The sequence below is a fragment of the Eumetopias jubatus genome, unplaced genomic scaffold, assembly GCF_037043125.1.
Source record: "Eumetopias jubatus isolate StellerSeaLion01/CBP00866 unplaced genomic scaffold, mEumJub1_p1.0 scaffold_17, whole genome shotgun sequence".
Lineage (NCBI taxonomy): Eukaryota > Metazoa > Chordata > Mammalia > Carnivora > Otariidae > Eumetopias > Eumetopias jubatus.
Genome location: NW_028274823.1, coordinates 86,324,567 through 86,346,603, shown reverse-complemented (window position 1 = coordinate 86,346,603; position 22,037 = coordinate 86,324,567).

The window sequence follows — 22,037 nt, the reverse complement described above, 5'->3', positions numbered from 1 at the left end:
GAGTCTTATGGAAAAAAGTCACACACAAAGTAAGGGAACTATCGATTGGCTCTCGGTTATAGCCAGGTTGGCTCTTTTGTGATTGGTGGTCCTTAGCATTGTGATTCTGTAACCTGGAGGCCTTACAGGTCCAGACTCGGGGTTCACTCCATGGGCTGCCTTGAGCCACCTCAGCCTCAGTGTAATTAACAACCTCCTTGTTTAATTCACCCAGTTGTGCTTTTCTGGGAGACTAGATCAATCTAAGAAGGCTGCTGGTATGCAGAGTACCACAACCCTTTAAGAAAGGTGACATCTGCACAGTCCGCTTGCTGCACATCCCTTTACATACGCCTGCGAATACATGTGATCTTTCTACCACAGAAGGAAACTCATTCCCGTTTTGTCCCCTTCCCCACTAACATCTTATAGTCCCCTGATGTCTTACTGGGGCTTTGCCAGTTTAGATAGAGATTCGATGGGTTACCGGAGGTAAAGAAAAGCACTAAAAATACAGCTATGGATTCCATGGTGCTTTGTATCACCCATGATGAAGCATAATCAATTATCTACAGAATTCACACATTTTCCCAGCATTTGTCAAATGTAGCTCTATGACTGCTTGTATGAGAAAGCATGAACTGGATTCTGAATGAGAACATTGGTTATGGGTCTCTCAAATATGATTTCCTGGACTGACTGTTGCCTAAATTTGCATAAGATATCTCTTTTGTAGATCTGTGTATTGAAAAGGCTTTTAGAACTTGTGAAACTCTTTCCAACTTGCAGAAAACAATACCGTTTCTAATGAAACCTTTCTCAAGCAAAGACAATCTAAAAGAAGTCCTTTTAATAGTACATATATTTAAATCCCGCCTTTATTTTAATGCATGTAGGCTCCATCGCGCCTTTTTGCACCTTCAAATTTTTTGTTACATTTTAATGGTACCGCACATATTCTGTGAAACATAATTTACAGAATCGTGTTCCGTGTGAGCTCTCTCAGCAGGAGAAAGTAATGACGAGAGGCATGCTCTTGAACTATGCCGAAAATAATTTCATGGAGTTATTGTAGCATGCTGAGTCTTAGAAGGCCTTTAGATTTCAAACTGGCATTATAATGATTTATAATATCCAAATGCTCTGAAGTGGCCATTCATTGAGCATCTTGTTATGCAAAATAGTCTCTAAGCATTCTGCAAAGTCATATATTAATCACTTTGGTCCCCCAAAAATGCTGTTCACCTAGCAGCTGTTTCTGGGTTACTGTGCCTCTCTTTGACTAAGTTAAAACTATTACATCAAAACCCATGTTCATTTGAACACTTTTATACCCTTATTTTGAAAAGAAAAATAATCACGATATTTTGAGTAGATGAGTACTTAGGTTTAAGAAATGACACTGATAAATAATTATTAGTGGCTTATTTCTTTTTATAACAAAGTACTATTTTAGTCAATTAAAATTCTCCATTTTATACTGGTATTTTTTTCTGAAATATAAACTTATCCTTCATTGAATATATTGGCATATATATTGGAGGTGTAAATTTTATAATCTTTATGTCTCTGAAAATCAATTTTCTAAGGGCTTTTAAAGAAACAAAAGCAATATTTTGGTTTTTTAGACTTTTTTTTTTTGAGACTCTCAATTTTTTAGAAGGTAAGTGATCACAAAATGCATTCCTTGACGACCTGGTAGACCTCATGTTATCTTCTCTAAAAGGTTTGAAGTGTAATATTCAAAATAGTTCTCTTTCTAAATGACTCTTATCCCTTGGATTCAAGAAGGTCCTTTCTGCCACTAAAAGGCTCTTTATCATTTTCTTTCTTTTCCTTTCCAGTCACATCTACCATAGATGTGACGATTGTGTGACACAGATCACCACTACTCAGACGTTTTAAGTCCTGAATGCAGCATTCTCTCCCATATCAGCAATCAAATCCTCAATCACATCAAAACCCATCACCAGTTGACTGCTATTAATTCTTGAGTTGAAGCCAGTGTCTACTTCTGATTTAAAATTTCATGGTCTCGAATCGCAGATCTGCAAAACACTTTAGAATTCATTGGCTCCAACATACCGACTTCATGAACTAGTAAATTAGACGGTAGGTAGGCAAAGAACTTTGTCACAGGCCAAATGGCAAAGTGGGTTGACACCCTGCTCTTTTACTTAAAATATTGCCTCTCCACCTATCCCTCTGCCTTACTCCATCAGGGCTTGAAATATGCAGATTTACAAAGCTGAATGACTTTGTTGCGGTGGTGATAAGGAAAAGGAGAGGACAGCATGGGAGCTGGTAGGAATTTGAGATCCCATCTTGAATGGAGGCATGCTGGATGACAAATGGTAGATGGAGAAACAGTAAATTTTAACTTTGTGGTCCCAGTGCATAGAGTGCATTGTTGTTTTAGCCAGGGCTACCTCCTTTCCTCGATGCCTAATCAAACAACTGTGTGATTTGACTTTTGTACAATTTCATGTCTACTGATGGCTGGTAAGAGTATTTACGCCACAAAGTAAATCTAAGTATTACCGAATTCATATTATTTTTTCTTACCCTTAAATACTTTTAAGTATTTGATATAACAGTCAGTTATATATGAATCTTTTTAAGTTAGTTAATTATATGAATCTTTTCTAGTCTTTTTGCTTCACACCTGAGTGTTTTGTTTGTTTGTTTTAATAAAGAATTACCTCTGGTAATTAGCAGTCCGTCATACACACACATACATCCATTCTTATATGGCAAAACACCGTGTAATTTCATGTTTTTATCCATTTATACTTCTCTTATGTTTACATTAGTTTCAAAATTCAAAGCATTGCCCTTTTGTAGATGATGTTTTCAGGACTAAAATTTGGTTTGTTTGTTTGTTTGTTTTTGAAATGAGCAGTCTTTGACTTTAATAAATACCCAAACACTTCATTATTCAGGTATTGTCATAGGTGAAGCAGTCGTTCAATTAGATCACACCGTAAATCTGTCTACACTTGTAGACACTTGTATTTGGTGACACTGCTAAGAGCTGAACAGCGTATCTTATTGATTCAATGCTATACTACTACGTCCTAGAGGCCAATCATGAACAAGACTCTCTAAAACACACACTCGTTTCCTGGGCATTGATTCTAGCCCTTGTTGGAGTTCATCAGGTAAAATGTTTCCAAAATGCTGTGTGGGGTTGTATTCTGTAAATAAATAGAATCTTTGCTTTTACTATCTAGTCCATGTACTATTGGGGCAGTCCGAAGCAGGTAGGAAATCTTGGGTTTACTCTTGGTACGACACAGAACTCTAGAGGGGGTGCTGTTGAAGTATCAATCTAGGAAAATAGTTTTAAGTGTTGACATTCACAGAAAATGAAATACTTCAGGGCTTGGAACTAACCTGATGTTACCTTTATCCTACCTCCCAATTTTTGAAAATGTACAAAATATTTACTGAAATCATATACTCTAGGGATGACTTCTGATTCATTTTCATTATTATTTTTTAACTGAAGTATAGCTGACCCACAATGGACATTAGTTTCAGGTGTACAACATTGTGATTGCACTTCTCTGCACTTTCACCACAAGTGCATTGACCATCTGTCCTCACGTGACGCTATTATAGTATTATTGATGATATTCCCTGTGCTGCCCATTTTATCCTGTGCCCCATTCCTTTCATAACTGGAGGACTGTACCTCCCAAAATCCCCTTCACACATTTTGCCCATCCCCCCCCCACCTCTCCTCGGACGACCATCGGTTCTCTGCATTTATGGTCTACTTTTGCTTTGTGTTTATTTCTTTTATGTTTTAGATTCCACGCAAAAGTGAAATCATATGTATTTGGCTTTCTCTGACCGACTCACTCTTATTACTTACCGTAGTACCGTCTAGGTCCATCCATGTTGTCACAAACAGCAAGATCTAATTTTTCAATAGCTGAATAATATTCCATTGTATATACTTCCATATCCTCCTTATCCATTCCTCTGTTGATGGACGCGTGGGTTGTTTCCGTATCTTGGCTATTATAAATAATGCTCAATAAATACAAGAGTTCATATAGTGTTTTTGTTCTTTGCATAAATACCCACTAGTGGAATTACTGGCTCCTAGGGTAGTTCTGTTTTTTAATTCCAAACCTCCATACTGTTTTCCAGAGTGGCTACGGTACTTTACATTCCCAACAACACTGCAGGAGGGTTCCATTTTCTCTGCATCCTCACCAAACCTCGTGTTGTTGATTCTAGCCATTCTGACAGGTGTGAGGTGCTATTTCATTGTGGTTTGAATTTGCATTTCCCTGATGATGAATGATGTTGAGCATCTTTCATGTTTCTGTTTGCCATCTGTATGTCTTCTTTGGGGAAAAAAATGTCTATTTAGCCTCTCTGCCTATTTTTTAATCAGATTATTTTTGGTGTTAAGTTGTAGAAGTTCCTTATATATTTGGATACTAACCCTTTATCGGCTATGTCATTTACAAATATCTTCTCCCATTCAGTAGGTTGTCTTTTCATTTTGTTGATTGTTCCTTCACTGTGCAGAAACTTTTTATTTTGATGTAGTCCCAATAGTTTATTTTTGCTTCTCTCTTCCTTGCCTGAGGCAACTGATCTCAAACTATGTTTCTATGGCTGATGTCAAAGAAATTATTACTGCCTATGTTTTCTTTTAGGAGTTTTATGGTTTCAGGTCTCAGATTTGGATCTTTAATCCATTTTGAGTTTATTTTTGTGCGTGGTGTAAGAAAGTGGCTCATTTTCATTCTTTTGCATGTCTATGTCCAGTTTTCCCAATGTTACTTGTTGAAGACTGTCTTCTCCCATTGTATATTTTTGCCTCCGTTGTCCTAGATTAATTGACCATGTAGGTGTGGGTTTATATCTGGGCTCTATAATGTCTATTGATCTATGTGTTTGTTTTTGTGCCAGGACCATCTTGTTAGGCTCTAGATTTATAACTCCCCAAATGTAGGACTGGTGATATAAGTGTTACAAAAGTAAAAATTTAAGTAACTATTTGGTCTTCAGAAATATGATGATTAAATATACACACATTCACATGAAATTAATGTTTTTACATAATTAGATTTTACATATAATAAAATTACATAAACTTATGTTTCATTCATCTTCTATTTCCTCACTCTGGAGGCCTTAAATACTATAAATCTTCTAGAATTTCTGCTATATTTTATGATTTGTGTAACCATTACTCAGAAACCATGGTGAGCAATTCCACTGTGTTATCAAATAGACTCCAAGTATAGTATAAACGGTTTGTTTGGGGCACCTGGGTGACTCAGTTGGTTAAGCATCTGCCGTCAGCTTGGGTTGTGATCTTGGGGTCCTGGGATTGAGTCCTGCATCGGGCTCCCTGCTCAGTGGGGAGTCTGCTTCTCCCTCTCTCTCTGCCCCAAACCCTCCCCGCTTGTGTTCTCTCATGCATGCTCTCTCTCTCTCAAATAAGTAAAATCTTTAAAGAAAAAAACAGAAAGAAAAATGGTTTATTTAAAATGGGACTAATTGAGGGTTCAGCAACTATGCAGAAACATAGGAAAGTCCTAGGGAAAATCTAGGTATTTCTGGTTCAAAGGAAGTATTCCAAGGAAGCTAAAGTATGTGAGGGACCCATCTATGTCAAGAGTTTGCAAACTGTGTTCTGTAGAGCCTTAGAGTTGTACAAAAACGCCCCAGATGCCACCAAGAAAGCAGAGTGGGCGTGGAGGGTGGTGAAGATCCTGTCAAACCCCATCCATATTCAATGATATATTTTAAATATGGATGTTAAGCTCATTTAATTGTGAAAAAAGAGATGAATATGCTGCTCATTTTTTTAAATTTAAAAACTCCCCTATTTATTTGTCCTTAAAGTCAGATATTTCTTAATCCTTAAAGAGGTATAAAAGTTGACTTTTGTGCATTTCTTAATTTTTAAGTTGAACAGAAATTTTTTTATATATTCATAAAACACACGATTATCAAATTTCAATGGTATGTCCCAGAGTTTTATAGTTCGCGCCTTTCTCATGACAGTATTTACTTGCTACTATTAAATGTAAATAATTTTAGAAGCACTATTTAAATTTTTTGTGCATTTGTTTCCACTTATTCAGTAGTTCACAAAGTTTGGTTGTGAGAAACAAGTATTTTTTCCATAAATTAACTGTGTCCTTTAGCCTCAGAGTCTAGGGAGTTTCAAGAAAACATTTTCAAAAGTTTGAAGCAAACTATAGCTATTTTCATCTATTTCTGTGCCTATTTCCTGATACGTACACACTCAATACAGTATCAGCTGTGGATAAGAGTGATGAATAATTAAGACATGCTCTGTAACTGTGAGGAAGATTAAAACCCAATGCGGATAATAGCAGTACCTAAAATGTCTTGAGATTTTACATTTACGGTATCCTAAAATTACCCATTTCTCCTCTGGAAAAGCGGAGATGCATGATTTGTGAGCCAGAGATAATAAGGATGTGGTATATCATTCTGGAAGTTAAATTTGGTGTAGGCTCAAAAGTAGCCTTCGTCTATACACTTGTCCTTATTTGTCTTCAATCTATTTACCATATTATAAAACACCATATTTTTAAAATATCATTGAAGGAGAATTTACACTATGCTTCCTTGTTAGGATTCTGGTAAAATGGCATAAACATTTGCATGTGAAAGTGATTTTCTCTTTCTTGAGTAAAGAATATAACGTGGAGGGTATATGATGGCACACGTTCGTACAGTTAAGTTTTAAGCCAGAAGCATGCTTCTTTCAAAACTTTGATTGTAAGACTTACTCCTCAGAATATGCATTAATTCGTTGCAAACATGAGTATAATCTGCAAGAAAATGAATTGTTCTTGTGTTCTGCGCTTGAATAGAGCCTTTGTTTTTGATGGGATATTGATCAGTAACTTTATTCTATAGGAAAATGGAAATATCATCCCTTACTAGAAACAGTTGAAGTTGCCACAACCCGTGGTTGACAGAAAGACAAGACAGCAGGGTGAGTAGTGGTTACGCTTTTCTTAAAATTGTATCCTTTTGATAATATCTTTTCTTTTCCTTTGAAGAAGAGCGACCTGTTACATCTCTCACCTTAAGTTCATTAGCTACATAAAGAAACTCCTCTAAGCCAGAAGAGAGAGAAAAGAGTTAATCACAGAGTATATAAAGTCTCTCCCCAGACAAGAGAAATGCCAGCATCTTCCTCTTTTAATACATTAAAACAAGCAAACCTTCTCCCCAGTTTAAATGTATTATTCTTCATTGATCGTCTCCTGCTTGGGGAGGACGTTCTAGCAGTAAAGCAGGAGACACGTTGCATCCATCATCATGTGTCAAAGGGCCACCAGGTCGATGGCTCTTTTTGAACTTTGCTGTTTCAGAAAATCATAGCTGAGTATTATAGGCAGAAGTTTGACATTTTCAGGATGAAAATCAATTTTCTTTTATGTGTTTCTGAAGTGAGGCTTGTGCTTTGATTGCAGAAGAAATGGTTTTTGGAATTTTGGAGTAACAAAACAGAAATTAAGATAAAATTTGGCTAACAGTCGCTTCAGTGGAAGCAAGGAGAAATACATTTTAGTGGTCTAAAACTATTTTAAATCCAAAGAAATAAAATTAGAAGTAGAAGCTTATGGAAATAGGCACAGAATAATGTCTTTTAAGTTGAGGTAGTAGTGACTGAAATTTTTATTTAAGCAGCTCAGTTAAAAGTGGAACATTATATTTCAGAAAAACAAATACTTTCAAAGAAGAAATACATAATTGTAATTTGCATTTTATGAAAAAAATAGTATGTATGTATTTTTATGAAAATATAGTACATATATATTTTATGAAAAATATAGTGTGTATCTATATTTTATGAAAAAATATGTATTTTGTGTATATATATGTCTGCCTATTTTTAAATTCATTTTTAGAATTATAGTGCATATATATTTTATGAAAAAATATAGTGTGTATCTATATTTTATGAAAAAAATATGTATTTTGTGTATATATATACATATATATATGTCTGCCTATTTTGTAAATTCATTTTTAGAATTTAAAACGAATTTAAATTTCTACATTTTAGAATGTAGACTCCAGAGAAAGAACCTGTTTCTTTCATCCACCAGTATATTTATAGCATTTATTACAATTCTATGACATAGTAGGCACTCCATAAATATTTGCTACCTCATATTTTAAAATAGTAAAGAATAATTTTACAATGTTATATTTATAATATAACTATAAATGTGACACAAAACAGTTTTGTAGATAGATTTACAATATTTTGAAAATGAAGAGTTGAAATAATTTTCCCTTGTCAGCAATTATGACTGCAATTTTTAAAAATCTACTCAAGTTGTAAAAGTGCCAACAGTACTTCTTCGTATACGTAAGATGTCTATATTAAGTATATCTCAATGCACGTGAGGCTTTATATTTCCAACAGTAGCTTAATTTCTCATATAAGCCTATTTAAATTCCTATGGAACAATATATTTCAGATAAAATTTTCATGCAAAGGAACATAATTTGTTTTTTAAATTATGATTCCATTTTGTTGATGAGTGCATAGAAGCATGAAACTAATAATTGAAAAGAGACAAATTTCGGGTCCTAAACTTTCTTGCTATTTATAGTTCAAGGTAAGTTCACAACAAATTGTATATTTCAGACCATTCAAAGACTTGCAATGTAAATAGTTTCTTATTGAGGAATTACTGATAACATAAATTGATGTGTTTGTATTTGTGCATATGCACATATGTATAGTAGATAGGGAGTCTCTTTGGCACACTTGTGTGTCAGCTGAGCTATAATTATTTCTGTACGCCCTGTTAGATTAAATGAAAGGAATCACTAAATAATTTGTGCACACTTCTAAGCCTCTGGGAAAAATAATACATATTTTGGTAATTTAGCTTCTTTTTTTGTCATCAACATGTTAACTCAAGTTGAAGGATCAGTTTATTTAAAGGGGTGTAAGTGAGGCCGATTCTCTTTTCTAAGGGAAGCATTTGAGGTTGAGGAAAGCAGTAATTTAAGAACTGTAAGAAAATATAGCAGGTAGTATCTACATCTAATGGGGTTTATAATTGTGTAATCAATCATATTAATGTACCCAAAGCCTGGTATTTCTGGATCCATTTAAATTAGATTAAGGAATTTAAATCCTAGAGCACAGATTCTCTCCTCAAGTACGTTTGCAGCTGTTTTGATATTAATTATCTACATCACTCAAATAATTACCACCTAACTTGTTTATAACACAAGGTATGCTATAAGTTCTACCTCAAGGAAGCATAAGTGGCCCTTTTATCATGGGCCAGGGCAGTTGGCTAAGTGGCTTAATGGTATCAGAGAAAATCATGAGAATAATAAGTGAATTTGCAGAGAGTTAGATATTACCAGATGAGGGCAACACTTTAAAGGAAAACATGCAATTCGGTTAAAAAGTATTTCTTGAGGTGTTCTAAAGCAGCATTTGCCAAACTGGCGATCCTCAGATAACTGGTCCTGAGATACAATCCATTAAAAAAGATTCCTGTGTCAAAAACATTTTGGGAACTCAGGGAAATGATTTGAAAATTGGCAGTACATAATAGGAATGCATATAATACATAATAGGAATCAATGCTCAGAGAAGTTTTGCCATTAAAATAAAAAAAAAAACTGTTGAATTTTGTTTCTCTAATTTATTGGACTATTAAGTTGTTTTTAAATTGTTTTAAAGATTTATTTATCCATTTTAGAGAGAGAGAGAAAGCGAGCATGAGCATGTGTTGGGAGAGGGGCAGAGGGAGAGAATCTTCAAGCAGACCCGCCTCCGCTCAGCAGTGAGACCGAGGGTGGGCTTCATCTCATGACCGTGAGATCATGACCTGAGCTGACATCAAGAGTCCAACGCTAATGAACTAGGCTGCCCAGGTGCCCCTAAGTTGTTGTTACTTTTAACCTACTAGCACAGCTTTTTTTGTACATTATTTTTCTTCTATGAAGGGCCATATAATAAATACTTGAGTCTTTGTGGGCTGTGTGGGTCTCTGCGGTAACTACTTGATTCTGCTTTTGTAGGACAAAAGTGGCCTTAGATCTTACCTAAATAAGTGAGTGGCGGTGTTCTGATAAAACTTGACTGAAACAGCCCGTGGGCTGGTTTTGGTCTGTGTGCGGTAGTGCGCCAAATCCTGCTGATATGATGCAGAGGTGCTCTTGGAATTCTTAAGAAAAGTCCTTTATTCATATACAGCAAACTCTCTAGAAGTTAAGCTTTCAGGATATAACTCCTCCTCTTTGATGACTACAATATGTAGCAGCAAAGGGCACGATGAAGAGCATCCCTCTGTAGAGAGAAATCAACTCTATCCACGCACCTACCCGCGCTGTGGCATTAATATCACCGCTAGGTACTGGGCAGCTAAGGAAAATGCAGCCTGTGCCCCCGCCACCCTCCGTGAACTTTATGGTCCGCTGGGAGTGTAGATGATAATTTCGTAGAAGGCAGGGATTTCAGCTAGCACGCAGGATAGAATAAAGTGCATGATATCATTGCCACATGAGTTTTAGGAATGTTTCCGAGGAGGTTAAAAGGACAAAAAAGGTTTTGGTTACAGGTGTCAGGCAAGGCTTTGTGTTGGAGAGAGTTGTGAAAAGACCGTGCGTGGCCCTCCGCGGGCAGTGCCCCAGAAGCGCGGACCGGGAGAGGGCCCAGGTGCCGGTGGAAGGGCGCAGAGAAGGGGGAGAGGGTGGCGTTGGGGACAGCATGGGCCTCATGCGGCAGACAGGTGGCAGAACATGCGGTGTAAGACTGAAGAGTAAGTCTGGATCAACAAGGTACAGGGTCCTAGACAAAGGCCAAGCCCCCGAAGGATATGAGCAGGTGGAGAAACGATGCACTGTTTGCCCTCAGGCAGGGATGATGCCTACCTACCTTGCCTGATGATGATGCCTTGTGTATCGTCTGTGTCACCTTGTGCCATGAGGCATCCCTAATGAATTCAAGAGGTTTTGTGTGTTTCAGGAACCAATAGTGCATAAGCTGGGCTTTCGGGATTGAGCGAATGTAAGTAACAGTTAAACCTACAGCGTCCCCCTCTGCACCCCAGGACAAACCCAGTGTTGGGCAGCCCGTACTGTGTTTTCAGCAGCGCACACATGTCAGGGCTCGGGGCCGGGGGCTCTGGTCTCCTCCTCGTTTCCGGTGAGGCCTTAAGGTGTCTGCTGCCCTTGCAGCCCTGCTCCCCAGCCTTGGAGCGACAAGAGAGCAAAGCTGTGCCGCGGTGGGGGGACCTCTTCACCAGTCGGGGAGCCAGACTGGCCAGAAGCGCCACCACATCTCTCCACTTACATTCAGTGGCCCGGAAAAGGGTCGGATGGCCACTGCATGTCCTGTCAAGGGAGATGGGAAAAACACCTGTTTGGCATTCCTCGCATTCACACAGGGAGTGAGAGGGTAGGAGAGTGCACAGAGATGCACAGGGGTGGCCATCGGCATTTTTAAGTATTCCGTGAGAATTTTCAGAAGATGATTTTAGCCAAACTATAGCCTATATTTATGTTCAAGATTAATAAACATAACCTGATAAACGTAGAAAAGAAAAATAATATCTTTGGAAACAGGGTCAACAAAGGCCTGTCAGATCCACATGATGTAACTGGAAACTATTCGACTCAGATGTGGTGAAATGGTCAAAGCTTTTCCATTTGAGATTGGAACTTATTAAAGTTAGATATTCATTGCATACAGCTCATTGTTGGCCTACAGTATAATTATCCTTAAATATATGTCCAAGATGCAAATGATTTGGCTGTGTTCATGTATTAGACTGTGGATCCCTGATTACCTGCTTTCATAGGCATGAAAACAGACCCCTTTATTTCTAGGGAAACATTTGCTCTCTTCATGGGTTTCCTGGATTGTTTTGTTTTGGGTATCCATCCAGTGCTCCTCTCTAGATAATTGTAGGGGAGTCAGTCCTAACATTGGCTTGGTGTAAATTTGAGTCATGTGGATGGGACCCCATGAAAAATATGTATATTTAGACCCCCATCAGAAATCCGTGGTATTGACAAATACATCTCAAACCTTGGTCTTTCCAAATACTACTTAAGGACTTTCCCTCTTCATTTCTATAGACATACTAAGTGTGCAGTAGCATCAGCGCATGGCCTCAGGGCATCGATGGGGTTTGTTGGCATCTATGGATTAGTAACATGCGGAGTTCTTGAAGGAAGATGCTCCAAAAGTCACGTCACTGTCTCTATCAAAGGGAGGTTGTTAAAAATATTTTTTATAAAACAGTCTGTAAGAATGTCTCTGAAAACTATCTTTTGCCTCTTTGTGAGACCTAAAATAGATTTCATTTCTCTGATCAATGATTTTTTTTTTTATTATGAAATATACGTAACTGAAAATGATCACTTTTATTTTTTTTCCCTGTCAGGAAACTGGGAGCTGAATCTGTGCTCACTCTTCACCTAAATTTTTGATGAAAATAACACTTTTCTGGGGTACCTGGGTGGCTCAGTCATTTGGACATCTGCCTTCAGCTCAGATCATGATCCCAGGGTCCTGGGATCGAGCCCCACATTGGGCTCCCTGCTCAGCAGGGAGTCTGCTTCTCCCTCTTACTCTCCTTCCGTCCCTCCACCCAGCTTGTGCACTCATTCTCTCTCTCAAATAAATAAACAAAATCTTAAAAAAAGAGAAAATAACACTTTCCTTAGTAATAAAAAAGAGTAAAATGTACAGCATGAGTAGTGATAACATTATACCCTGAAAGAAGTAGAACAAGTAAACAGCAGTGACACCTATATCAGAATCCACTAAAATAACCCTGGTTAATATTTCCACCTCTGTTCTGTAATGGGCCAGTTATTTTATTTATTGCCTGTGCACTGTACCATGTCACCGTCAGCCTCCTAAGATCCTCTGTGGAACCACAGAGTGTCCGCATTTCTGTGTGGGCCTACACCTGTCTGCTGACACACCATCCCTCTGAGCCATCCTGCCTGGCGCAGTCCTGCCCCCCTTTCGGTGGCTTTGAGAAGTCACTTCTGCAGCATGCGTCCCTGTACGACCAGCTCAGACAGGGTAGTGCAGTCAGCCGACCAGCCCTGCAAGGATTCTGACAGGTGCAGAAGGCAGGGTCTGTCACCGATAGCTCACACGGATGCATTCGCACTGACCAGAGAAGAAACGGTCAGAAGTGGAAAGATGTCAATGATAGCCTAGAAATTCTTAAATGTGCATGCTTCAGTTTCTCAATTTCCAAGGGTGACAAGTCTCTCTGTATTCCCTTTTATGTCCCCGTCTGATGATCCACCGAGTACCTTCCTCACGGTGGTCCACGGAAGTTTCTCAGGCGCATCCAAGGGCCACGGCTGCCTGACAGGGGTCTGGCAGGCTAGTCCCACTCCCTCCGTGTTGATGTTGTGCCTCCTGAAGCCATCACCAAAATGCTAGCTGCTTTACTTTGAACCGAGCACTAAGCACTTTAAGCCTCAGGAATCCAAATTTTGAAAAGCATTCTTTCTATACTGATTTTTAGTTACTTTCAATCATCAGTGTATATTTTTTTTGGTGTGAGCCTATTTTTGCTAGTTGCTGTTGTTGTCTTAACCTCAAAGAACCATTGGTCCCCTTGCAGATTTTATTCCTTATTTACTTCATGACACTCTATGCTTATGCAGGTATACATTTATATAAATGTAGATCTTTGTACATACATACAAATGCACATGGGATTTCACAAATATTTTTAAGGTTGATTTTCTTTTGATTAATACTAGTTTTCACTCTCAGGTGAAATATACCTTTATCTATCTCTCTATCCACCTGTCTGTCTCTAAGGATTTCTGGATAGCTTAAAATGCTGAAGTTTGAAAAGTTTTCATAGTTATTAAAGTAACTCTTATATAATAAATCAAAGAATAACTGTAAGGTCTTTATTTCCCATAGGTATGCTTTTTAATTTTGAAGTGGCTTCTAACATCCTGAAAAATAAAATTCATATATTTTTCACATACCTAAGTACTATAAAATTTTTCTTCCATTCAAACTTCAGTTTAACTCATAGTCGTCCCAAATTTTATGAACATATATATAAATAATGTACTTCAAACTTAAACCAGAAATGAGGCTGTATTAAAGGAAATTTAATGTGGTGGTGACCCATATAATGAGCTTTTATGTTATAATTTCTCACTCTGTGAGTACAAATTCAGCTATAGCCATTTTCAGAATTTAACTCAATTTGTAAATGTTTCAGTGTGTTTCTCCTGGTAAGGATCTGACAACTTCTGGCTTCCACCCCTATTGTAGCCCCAGTCCCTTGGATAACTTGTTTGAGCAGAACCTGGCTCCTTCTCTTCAATACGGGCACACCACACCAGAGGCAAGACTGAGGCTTCAAAGAGAGCCACGGAGCCAGAGACGTGGAACCTCGATGCTCACGTCCCGCAGCCTCGAGAACCAGTGTTCATGGCTCTTCCTACAGTTACAACTACTGAGACAATAAGCAAGGGAAGGGTGGTTTAGACAAGTGTCCCACTACTGGCATAGAGAGGTGCCTTTGCGAATTCATAAAAGGCCCTCCTCTGAGACTAATGAGTCTCCTTTGCCCCATAATGATGAGAAAAATTCAATCAATGCACAAAATCAATTAGAGAGATCAGCCCTACTCCAGACTGATGACAGCCCATGCCAAGGGGCGCACCTTGATGAGGGGAGGAGCAGGCTGCCTTCAGCCTACCCCGCAGGTGACCTGATGGGACCCTGGAGGGCAGGACACAGCCTGGGTAGCTTTGGGACTGTGTCCGAGTCTTGGTCCTCAGTCTTTCTCTCTTTTTGCAGGCTAATTTGTTCTCACTGATAAGAGACTTTCCGGATACATGAGCTGTAGGTATGCGATCAGATACAGTAGATCATTTGAGGATAATTATCCTTTCAAAGTAAAATATAAAAAGTATAATTTATTATTTTGGTTTTTAACCCTATTTCATGTTTTTAAAAATCACTAATATGTTAATTATCAGTATGTTCCTTTCTAAGCATAAGGTTAAATATTTCCATTGAAATAAAAATCTAGGTGTTGGGAGGGAAGTATATAACGCTAACCCAAAATCGTTCGTTGGACTTACATGAGCACTGTGTGTGTGTGTGTGTCTGTGTGTGTATGTGTGTGTGTGTGTACAAAGATACATGCCCACTGCATACACACACACGCATAGTCACGAAGAATGTGCACTTTTTTATTTCATGATATAGTTCTTGTATGTAAGTATAAATATTTTAATTATTTTTTCCCAGTGAAGTGCTAACTGCTTTCATTTTTTAAAATTTTTTTAAAAGATCTTATTTGTCAGAAAGAGAGAGAGACAAGAAAGAGAGAGAGCACAAGCAGGGGGAGGGCAGAGGCAGAGGGAGAGGCAGACTCCCCGCTGAGCAGGGAGCCCGATGCGGGACTCAATCCCAGGACCCTGGGATCATGACCTGAGCCGAAGGCTGATGCTTAACTGACTGAGCCGCCCAGCAGTCCCTCTTTTTGTTATTTTAAAGAATTATTTATTTTAGAAAGAAAGAGAGTTGAGGGGGAGGCAGATGGAGAAACAGACTTCTGGCTGATCACGGGGCCCCACGTGGGGCTGGATCCCTTTTTCCTGAGATCATGAACCCAGCTGAAACCAAGAGTCAGTGCTCAGCTGACTGAGCCACGCAGAGCCCCACTAACTGCTTTCTTAGGACATAAAAAAAAAAAATCTCATTCAGATATGTCACTGTTCCTATTTCCTCTCACCTGTGTTCTCTGTCCCAGTTTATATTCTTGTCCTCTCTCTCGGGATGGTGTCAAGTAGTGCCCGAGAGACCCCTCAGCTCCCAAGAGGTCCTCCGCATAAGACCCGTAGGCTCTAGCAGGGAAGGTGGGGGGCATGCTAATCTCCCTCATTTCCAAACCTTGGCTCTAACATTTCAGGGCTCTATGACCTCTAGCCTCTGCTGATCTCATCAACTTATTTGTCATTCCCTCTTTTCGCTGTCCTAAATGACACCCAATTAAACATGAATGTAAGAATTAAGGTATATAGTCCCTTATTTAGAATTTTTATAGTAAAACAAATTCTGAGCATAATTTACTTTTTGTAACTCATCTGGTGGCAAAACCTATACTGACCTGTTGTGAGGCTCGTTTTTGACTCTGTTTGCCCACTTGCTGCAGATGTTTGCATTTCACTGTAGAAATATTAATTATTTGATAATGAGATGCAGTTTTAGACTCCAGTGAGATTTATACAATCTTCTGCATATGGAATAAATTACTTTTAAAAATCTGCGTATGGCACCTGCCTGTTAGCAAGGTTTTCAGAAAAGGGATGTGCATTTACAGTTGCAACACCCGGTACATCCAGACCTCTGTGCACATGTCCGTTGTTGGAAGGGTTCATTCAATGCACACTGCACCCTTTGCATGCTCCCTTCCCTGAAATCCATCTCTGTCATTCCTTCTTCCTGACTTACCTCTCATCCTTACTGATATGGAAACTCATCCTTTCATACCCTGTCTTTACCCCTGCTTGTGGTGGTCACTATTAAATTTTTACCTCTGGCTATTCCAGAATAATTTAAAACATCGGGGTACTAGCTTGTCAAATGCCTGACAATATGCCGTGCCCCTGCATTAACTGCTGTCTAACTCACCAAAGTGGAAAGAGTTAGTGACTTTTCTTCACATTCATGTGTGCTGTTCTATCATATTTATTCGTTATAATGATTATATGAGCAAGAGGCAATTTTTTTAATACTTTCTTATTTAAAGTCACCTAACAGAATACTTATTTCTTACAACTCTCCTCCCTATCTTTTTAATTTTGAGAATACTTATATACTCAAAAATTTTTGAGGAAATTAGCTAATGGCATTGTTCTCTTGCTCAAAGGAAAAAATCTACCATCCATAAGAATTTAAATGTAAATTTTTAACAGAATCAAAGTGCATCTCTTCTGGATCTTATGTCTGATAGAAATAGTCTCTACCATATAAGGCAACTGAGAAAGAAAAATCTTTGACAAATTTGACATTTGTTTCTTCTCCTGAGTTTTTACACTTACAAAAAGAGATGGTAAGATCTGATGGAAGGCACAATGGCATATGTATCTCCGCTGAATAGACAGATGCGTGGCTTTATTTAAAAGCGTTATCCAACTATTAACTGCAATATTCAATTTATCTACTTTAGGAGGATGAAGAGATAAATTGACTGCAAATGTGAAATTGGGATTCTGAAGAGTCTGTTACCATTCACACATGCAGTGCATCTGATTTTCTTATTTTAATATTCATCAGCTTCAAAATCTAACTGAGGGCTCTTGGCTTTCCATTCCTGCTGTGGAAAGCATTAACAATGTTGCGTTCATGCTTCTATTTTCTTTCTGAACAACTACTAGTGAAACTTGAATACCAGGGATGGTGAATGTTTTTAAAAGATATTTTGGGTTTTATTTCTATTTCTGTACCATCAAGGAGTCATCCCATTGAAGTGAAATAGTACATTCTCATTTTTATGTTTTATATTGTCATTTTGATGTTGCATGGTTATGTAAGCTGCTAGTTAACAGACTATATAGTTTTTCCCCTCCAGTTGTGATATCATGTCAAATATATAGCTTTATTATGTGCATTTAATTGAATCATTTGCCTGTGGCATATTTTTTTTGTGCAAATAGACGGTGACTATAAAATACAGAGCAGTGTGTTTCATTGGGAGCACTTCTATATCTATATTTTGAAATTTAAATGGCTGAATTTTCAGCTACTTGTTTACCTTGACTGTGCTTTTGCCAAAAAGCAAACAACTTAAAAATTAGACATAAGGTTAATAGTGTCCCAGAGCTTTTAGAAATGTTGCCTTGGCAGGCCATTTATCTTATGTACAATTGTCTTTCTACTGTCTTCCAGTAACAAAATCTCTTCTGACGTGAAAATGCTTGCTCTTGTTGTAAAAGCCTCTAGATCAGCAGACCTGGAGCTTCTCCAGCTCCCCTGTCCAACTCTTGTCTGCCCTAACTGGACCCGGATTTCCCAGCCCATAATTTAGGTGAGCATCCTCCTGGTGACATGTGTGGGCCCTGAGTAGTATCATCTGGTGTGTGCGTCACATCTTCTTGGCCGTAACTCAAGAGTGAGAACCTGATGTCTTTCGGGTTGGTGAGAGCCAACTGGTCTCAATTCTGGGGCTTTGACTCTAGAGTAAGAATATAAAAGTAGCAGGGCGCCTGGGTGGCTCAGTCGGTTAAGCCTCTGCCTTCAGCTCAGGTCGTGATCTCCGGGTCCTGGGCTTGAGTCCCATGTGGGGCTCCCTGCTCAGCGGGGAGCCTGCTTCTCCCTCTCCGTCTGCCTGCTGCTCTCCCTGCTTGTGCTCTCTCCCTCCCTCTCTCCCTCTCCCTCTGTCAAATAAATAAAATATTTTTAGAAAAGAATATAAAAGTAGCTCAGCAAGCCCTTGAACCCTCCCATGAATGTTAACACCAGAGAAGCAGAGATGAGAAAAGAAGGGAAATGTACTTTGCCCTCGTCACAACTTTGAAACTGCTTGATAAAGAGTTATCTGAAAACTTACAACTGGAATCTTCAGTTATGTGAAGACATAACATTGACTGTCTAAACTAATTTGAATTGTTTCTGTCACTTTCAATATAGATTTTTAACTGTTACAGAGGGATTTGGGTTTCTTATCACATAATTATGTCTGTTCTTATCAGAAAGTGTTCATAAGATGATTTTATTTTATAACTATTATAGCTTCTATAATATACCTAATTCTATATATAATATAATATATTTCTATAATATACCTAATTCTAAATATACCTAATTCTATACCTAATTTGAGAATTGGTATTATTCCTGTATGTGTATACCTTTTGATATACTATACCATATCTATAACTGGGATTTTAAGATGTTCACTGAATCTAGATAAATTAATTTTTCACATCAAAATAGTGAATAAGTGCTAGAATTGTTTTTAGTATTTTTAAATTTATTTTTATATTATCTATTATGGAGATTTTTTTTTTACTTGAATTATAGCTGATGCACAATGTTACATTAGTTTCAGGTGTACAACATAGTGATTCAACATTTTCTGTATGTTATGCTATGCTCACCATGAGTGTAGCTACCATCTTTCACCATACAATGCTATTTAAATGCCATTAACTATATTAAATGCCAGTGGCTGTGACTTTTGTCCCCATGACTTATTCATTTCGTAATTGGAAGCCTGTATCTACCACACACCCCTCACCCATTTTTCCCATCCCTCTACCCCTTCGACATTCATCACTTTGTTCTCTGTATTTATGGGTCTTTTTCTACCATTTTTGTTGTTGTTTGTTTGTTTACTCATTTGTTTTGTTTTAGATTCCACCTATAAGTGAAGCCATATGGTATTTGTCTTTTTCTGACTTACTTCTCATAACAGAATATCCTCTAGGTCCATCCGTGTTGTCACAAATGGCAAGCTCTTGTTTTTTTCAATGGCTGAGTGATGTTTAATTGAATATGTATATATCACATCTTTACTCATTCATCTATCAATGACAGTTGGGTAACTTCCATTTCTTGACTATTGTAAAGGTTGCTTCAATAAACACAGGGATGCATATAGCTTTTCAAATTAGTGTTTTAGTTTTCTTTGGGTAGATGCCCAATAGTGGAATTATTGGATTATACGGTAATTCTATATTTAATTTTTTGAGGACCCTCCACACTGCTTTCCACAGTGGCTGCATCAGCTTGCATCCCCACCAACAGAGCGTGAGGGTTCCTTTTTCTCCATGTCCTTGCCAACACTTGTTGTTTCTTGTCTTTTTGTTTCTAGACATTCTGACAGGTATAAAGTGGTATCTCATTGTGGTTTTTATTTGTATTTCTCTTATGATGAGTGGTACTTAAATTTACTTTCAATCAATTAAGTTTTCATTGAGAGACTGCTCCATTTTTTTTTTTTTAAGAGAGACATCTGAGGGTTGGGTGGGATGACAATGGAAGGGCAAAGGCAGAGAATCTTAAGCAGGCTCCGGGCTCAGTGTGGAGCCCAACACAGGGCTGGACCTCATGACCCTGAGATCCTGAGATCTCATAATCGGAGGTGAAATGCTTAACTGACTGAGCCACCCCCATACTCCAAGACTGTTCCATTTTTGCCGAGAACCCATTGCAAATAGCTTCGTAAAAACTCATTGGGATAGGCTACTTTATAAAGATCATTTCATATTTTGTGTATATGATATGCGTTTTGAAGTTTTGCTTAAGGAAAATGAAGGCTAAAGTGAAATCGTAAAAGGGATTACTATTTCTCTGCCCTTCAGAAAATTTACTGAAATAGATTTTTCAATAAAATGCTGAAATGCATTTTCCATAATGAAACTTTATATGCTACCAGATTTAGGGGCTGCAATTTACTTTTAATTGTGGATCTGAAAGGTTAAATTTTAATACTAATCTTAACCAGGTACTAGGAAATCATGGGGTTGGTCCTGCCAAGAAGTTCAACTATTCCTGGGTTGTAAATTGAAATGTTCTCCATTAATTTAAATGAGTTACTATGATGATATATATCTCTCGAGTAATGGATGTATCCTGTAGTATCTAGTCCACCATGCCTGACAAATGTTAACACTTTTGTCAATGTGGTTTAATCTTTATTTGATTTATATACCTCATTTTTTGAGTACATTTATGACTTACTATCTTTTGGGTCAGAAATGTTCTTCTGACATTTTGACATAAACTCAATCATTTCATAAATATTAACACCTGACATCAAGGTATTTTGTCATTCTTTTCCTAAAATGCAGTAAAGGATTTTGTTGGAGACAGTGTCGAAATGGAAGAAACAGAGAAAGTAAGTAGCATTTGCAGGAACTGTTGAAGAGTAGGAGTGGAAAAGCTCATCAGTATCTGCAAGAAACAATTTTTTTTTTCTGTTAAGATATTTTCTTTAGCTTTTAAACACGTTTAAAGGGTAAGATTAAATGGAGCAAAAGGTGGCATGGGTAGAGTTTGGGAAGAAAGGTTATTTTTTTCCCCTTTTGGAAATTACATGTCAGAAAGCAGTAATTACTACTTCTGAGTTACCAAAGGAGAAGCAAATGGAATATGGAGATCTGCTTTCCAAGGTTGAAGAGCATCCCATGAAGGAGAGAGAAAAGAGAGCAGAAAGGAAGGTTGGGACAAAGCACAAAAGAGAAGAAGGGAGGAAAGGAAGGAAAGAAATGCACAGATCTACTCAAATCTGTCTACACCGTCTAGAAACTGAACATTTCCCTAGCGCTTTGTATTTCCTTGCTCCTCGCACAGTGTATTTATCCCTAAAGTAAACTTATTTTTAATTTGAAATTAGTTGCTATTTAAAATTATGGAAAATGAGACCTATACGGTCTACAAATTTGATAAATTTTATATCAGTTATTATCTTATCGTCTGTCTTTATTATACAACTATGTATAACATATGTGTGAGGATTTTACTCTGCACTGGTTACCATGAAAATTCTTAATGTTATTGCTTTTGCTATTTGTGTTTGTCAAATTAATAGGATTATTTGTCCTTGGGGCTCATGGGTGGCACTCTCAGTGAAGCCTCCAGCTCTTGGTTTCCGCTCAGATCATGATCTCAGGGTCATGAGATCAAGCCCTGCATCAGGCTCTGTGCCCAGCGCAGAGTCTGCTTGAGATTCGCTCTCCTCCTTCTGCCCCTCCTGCTCTCTCTCTCTCAAAAAATAAACAGATCTTTTTTAAAAAATAGGATTATTTGTCCTCAACTGATAGCAAACCGAAGAGGTACAATCTACCACTATATTCAGAAAGGGTAAACATTCTGTAATTCTACTTTTACCGAAATTTGAGTTGATGGTACAACACATTAAGTAACACACTATTGGAAAACAATGTTTTTATTAGAATTTTCTTAAAATATTTCAGATAAAAACCTCAGAAGTCATAAATTGTAACATTCGAATACCCAACGGACACAAGAAATTTGTAAGCATCTC